Source organism: Nematolebias whitei, chromosome 20 (genome assembly GCF_014905685.2).
Source record: "Nematolebias whitei isolate Nwh7 chromosome 20, NemWhi1, whole genome shotgun sequence".
NCBI lineage: Eukaryota > Metazoa > Chordata > Actinopteri > Cyprinodontiformes > Rivulidae > Nematolebias > Nematolebias whitei.
In genome coordinates this window covers 15,965,670-15,970,926 of record NC_056517.1, presented here as the reverse complement: position 1 = coordinate 15,970,926, position 5,257 = coordinate 15,965,670, and positions in this window count along the sequence as shown.

The following is a 5,257-nucleotide window of genomic DNA, read 5'->3' as shown; positions in this document are numbered from 1 at the left end:
TAACACATTCTAACTTGATTTCCACTTTGAATGAGAATTAAAAATCACTAATACTGTTTCACAGTTGATTCAAAACGAGTAGTTCACTTCAACATTTAAAATGGTTTGAACTAAACACACTTTGATTTATCAAAACATTTGTAAAATAGTAATGATAATAGAAAAAGAGAGTGTTCTTTCAATTGATCAGTGCAGGACACTTAGAAAGTCTCTGGATGAACTTAATCTTGTGTTTCTGGACTCAAATCAATGAAATACAGTTCTTGTTCCAGGAAGGCCCTCAAGGCCAGATTTTGACCTGAGGCTTAGTTCACTACAGCAGTAAAGTTTATTCTGATTCCCTTGTGGGCCTTCAGATGGACTCCTGAAGCCAACTCAACATTCAGTAAGCTAAAACAGCTTTTCTTCTTCTACCCCATCCTATGCTAACCTGACCCTAGAAATTGTAAATAGACTGTACTTATATAGCGCCTTTCTATCTTATTAAGATACGAAAAGCTCTTTACAACACAATCTGTGTCCTCATTTACCCATTCATACAGCACTCCACTAGATCTATACAATTTTAATCAGTGCTTTATCACATTCATACACTGATGGGACACACATCGGAGGCAATGAGGGGTTCAGTGTTTTGTCCAGGGACACTCTGGTATGTAACTACTGGTGGAATCGAACCCCCAACACTCCCATTGCAGGATGACTGCTCTAACCACTCAGCCACAGCTGCCCAGAAGACAGTTTGTTTTGGAGGTGGATGCTTCAGATACAGGAGTGGGGGCTTTATTGTCCCAGAGGGCCCCATCAGACAATAAGATACATTTGTGTGCATTTCTCTCGACATCTCTCTACACCTGAGCAAACTTACGATGTGGGTAATCTTGAAGTCCTTGCTGTTAAGTTGGCTCTAGAGGAGTGGCAACATTGACATAGAGACACCTTTTTAACATGGGCTGATCATAAAAACCTCACGTATCTTTTGCCCCTTTTCCACTGTCACAGTGCAGATCAGGTCAGTTCGGGTCGGTTCAGATCGGCTCATGTCTCGTTGCGTTTCCATTTACACTTCTGGACTGGCTCTGTAAGCGGGGACTAGAATCCAACTCATCTTACCACCTGGTGGCGGTAGTGCTCCCCTTAAGCTACTTACTATCCACCACTAAATGTATTAGAAGAACATCACATTGAAGGTTTTGTCACACGATGTTGTGGAAGAGATGTCATGCTTTAATCGAGTACCTTATGAGCTGTAACTTTTAGACCTGATTCATAATCCTACCTTACTGCCTTCCCTGCCTGCTTTAAACCCATGTGTTTTCCATTTTAGTATAGATTTTTACAATAAAGATGTATTAAAAATATCTTCACTTTTATTATTTGCAGATATGCACAAGGTTCATGTTAAAATCGCAAAACATCACACTGTGCTGTAATCTTTGAAACTGCTTTTACAATAAGCTACAGACTTGAAAACACTTAGATTAAATTTTGTCCTTAAATTTTAAAGATTTTCAGAATGGGTCATGGAGAAGTAGAAACATCCATCCATCCATCCATTTTCTTTACCCGTTTATTCCATTTTGGGTCACGGGGATCGCTGGTGCCCATGTCCAACAATCACTGTGCGAGGGGCGGGGTACACCCTGGACGGGTCGCAAGTTCATCACAGGGCCACATAGAGACAAACGAGACAAACAACCATTCACTCTCTCACTCACACCTAGGGACAATTTAGAGTTACCAATCAGCCTAACATGCATGTTTTTGGTCTGTGGGAGGAAACCGGAGCACCCGGAGAAAACCCACGCATGCACGGAGAGAACATGCAAACTCCACCCAGAAAGGCCCCCGGACCGGGGTTTGAACCAAGGACCTGCTCGCTGAGAGGCAGCAGCTCTACCAGTTGCGCCACCGTGCTGCCACCAAACAAAAAACATTTTTTGTTTATTTATTATAAACTGTATTGTTTGTTTTGTGAATGTCCAGAGGACCAGACTTAACTTTTTAGATTTATCTACCTGAATTATTGAGCATGCATCAGGATATTACTTAATAAATAGTCATTTGGTCTGCAAACACCATGGGGTCCTCCTACAAGAGCTGAAGAGGTGGCTGTTGATGTCTGTGCCTCCCTGGTAAAGCTGCTGCTCCCACAACCCTGAAGCAGAAGATGATGGATGGATGGATGGATGGATGGTGAAGGAGGAGACCATCAAACACAGCATGAATGGTCAGTTCAGGTGAACACCTGCCTGTTTGCTTCAGATCAGCTGTTCAAATCTCTGCAGGTTCAAATAAAGGGTGCACCAGGGCTTTCAGCTGAGTCTCTCAGGCCACAGCTGTACGGCCGATAACTGATAACTATCTTTTCTGAATTTTTGACTGTTTTTGTCTCACTTCATCCTAGAACCAAAAAATGTATAACATAATAACAGTTGAGCAGATTCTGGTAATCTTTTCTTAGGATTCATTAAAGATCAAATGCAATTGGAAATTTTTCTCAACTTCCAGTATGAATTTAAACAAACACTATATGCACTTAACATTGTAAAATTTGTTTAGGAAATTTAATGTTCAAGGACACCACTTAAGAAAAAAAATGTTTAATAGGAAAAGTAACTAGTGTTTGCTTTCCAATAAGCAAAGGTAACCACTGGAAGTAGCGATAAGCACCTTTGCTTGCAGCCTCTCCTCCAAGGGGTCCGGAAACTAACTTCAATGCCGTGGTATTACCTGTAGCTGTCTAAAGTAGCCTCATTAAGACTGCGACGAGGTGATTCATCCAGAATATTAACTACCTTAAATCCGTGAGTCACACCCTGATCTCACTCTGTTACCTCGAACCTCCAAGCAGCAGGGATGGATCTTCTGGTCCAGAGAAACTCGCGTTGAGGCCCCTCACCTCTTAATTTAGCGTTGCAATTGTTAACTGTTCTGGTAATCTTTAGGGCCCTGGAAATGGGCACAAGGGTGTTGTCACTCAGTAGCTAATAAACCTTTCAAAACCTCCTTTATTGGTGTTGTTAAGTGAACCAAGCATTACCATGTTTTTGTTCATTAAGGGTGAAATAATAGTCCAGAATTATTCATTTTGCGTTGCTTTAATCAATAGTTTGGCAGGGGATACAGCATCAGGCACAATTTTATAATGATTAAATTTCATGAGTACATAGAATACACTTTCTTCCCTAAGTAAGGCGATGACTACTATCTGAGGAATTCTAAACCTCAAGAGCCCTTGAAGATTTATAGATACTGCCTTCACATAGACCTTTTCACAAATCAAGCCAAAAGATGTTCTCCCTCAACTCCCTCATGAACCAGAAGCACCTTCGAGCAAGTCTCACCAGTAACCAATTTAATACTCCTAAATTTATCCTGTATGCTATTCTTCCAATTTGATGAAACAATTTAATCAGAGCAGGGTAAGAATGAGGTCGTCCGCTTACCATGATTCTAAGGCGACCCTTAGTGAGTCACTGTGATGGTAAGGGCATATTTCCAGTCCCCTAGGAGAGAGGTACCGGCCGATCCTCGAAGGCAAGCGCAGCTATTCCAAATTAGAGAAATCAGAATTTTGGACGGGCCCAGGTCAAGCTATTAATAGAAGAAGGAAGCTCGTCCAGTTTAAGTGTCGATGAACGAAAGCTTAAATCCAATCCCATCTCAGTGAAGAAAAGAATTAACTTCCAACATCGTCTCAAGACTGGTAAAATCCAACTCCTTTTTGGGCTCCTTCTGATCCGTCGAGCTGCCTCTTGCCTGTGATTCCCTCTGCTCGGCTCTCCAGTTCAGCTTTGACTCAGCATTGACCAAGTTTTCATCTGTTCAGTCCGTATTTAAAGACCTTTGTTTTCCTCCTCCTCTTAAGGAGGGGTTCTGGAAAATTACATCATCTTTTTTCCAGTAACTTGTCTGTTGTTCTGCACCTCAACCGGTTCAGACCAGTTTTCGGGTACTTTCCAGAACTTTGTTTTGCTCAAAAATGCGTCAACATGAGATGAGTTGAGTTTGAACCCCATGATTTTTTTGTTCTCTTCCTACTGCTCGAGGCAAGCCCAGGCCTGTCCTAGACGGGCATGTCCGGACTTGTTCACTGGTACATGAGGCCTCAGAACTGCTCTTTAACTTCAACACTTCACAAGTAAATCACACAATCATACAATGGATTATACAATATTTAAAAATCAATACTTTCATTAGTTGATTACTTGTTGATTATTAGTAAAACAGTAAAACACTTTTGATTACACATTTTTATATTTAACTTGATTTAAAGTGGGAGTTCAGTCCTTTTATTTTCAGCTGCTGAGGAGAACTTCTTGATCAGGCTTCATCTTCATTAAAGCTGGTCGTCTGCCATGCATCATCACTTCAAACGCCAGGTTTACCGACACTAGTGAAAAATGTACAAAAATAAAAAATTACTGCATCCAACTAATGATTGTCTATCTGTCTATCCCTTGTCAAACGGGCTTCAGAAGAAGACACAAGTGTTGTTCCTGCTGTGTCCAGTTCAGTTCTTCATGTTCTAAAAAAGTTAAATCTGGTCCTCTGGACATTCAAAAAAACCCAAAACAAAGCAAATCAACAAAAAAATGTAGAAACGTTTCGTCTCTCGTCTTAGATTTAACTTTTTTAGATTTTTCTACCTGGATTATTGAGCATGCATCAGGATAGTTCTTCATGTTCATTCAGTGACGAAATAAGACTTTTCTTTACTGGACTCTTTTCTCTTTCTCTTGACTAGAAAGAAGAAGAAGGTGGTTAATTCAAGCTACATACTGTTTTTGAATAAATGCATAAAACAAAGAAAGGTGCAGCTAACAGCTATAATAGCTATATTAATAATAAGAAACTGATAAAATAAGAAAATGAAAAATAAATTCATTTAAAAATAATGAAAATAATATAATAACAACAATGGATATATGAATCAGAAAGTATTATACAGATACAGATATTCTTTATTGTCATTCGCACCACATGTGGTACATGTGGTGGATCAAAATTATGTACACCGGGTCCCAGTTACATCCAACAATAAAATGTAAAAGAAAAACAGTAATAAGATCTAAGATATGAACTAAGAAAAACATCAACTAAAAATATGCTAAGCACTAAGAGCATAAAAACAATAAACACAATACGCCGAACAGCAGCATGGACATGAGTCTGTGTGAACAGATGAGCACGAATGAACACAGCAACATGAAACAGATCAGCAGCAACATGAAACAGATCAGCAGCAACATGA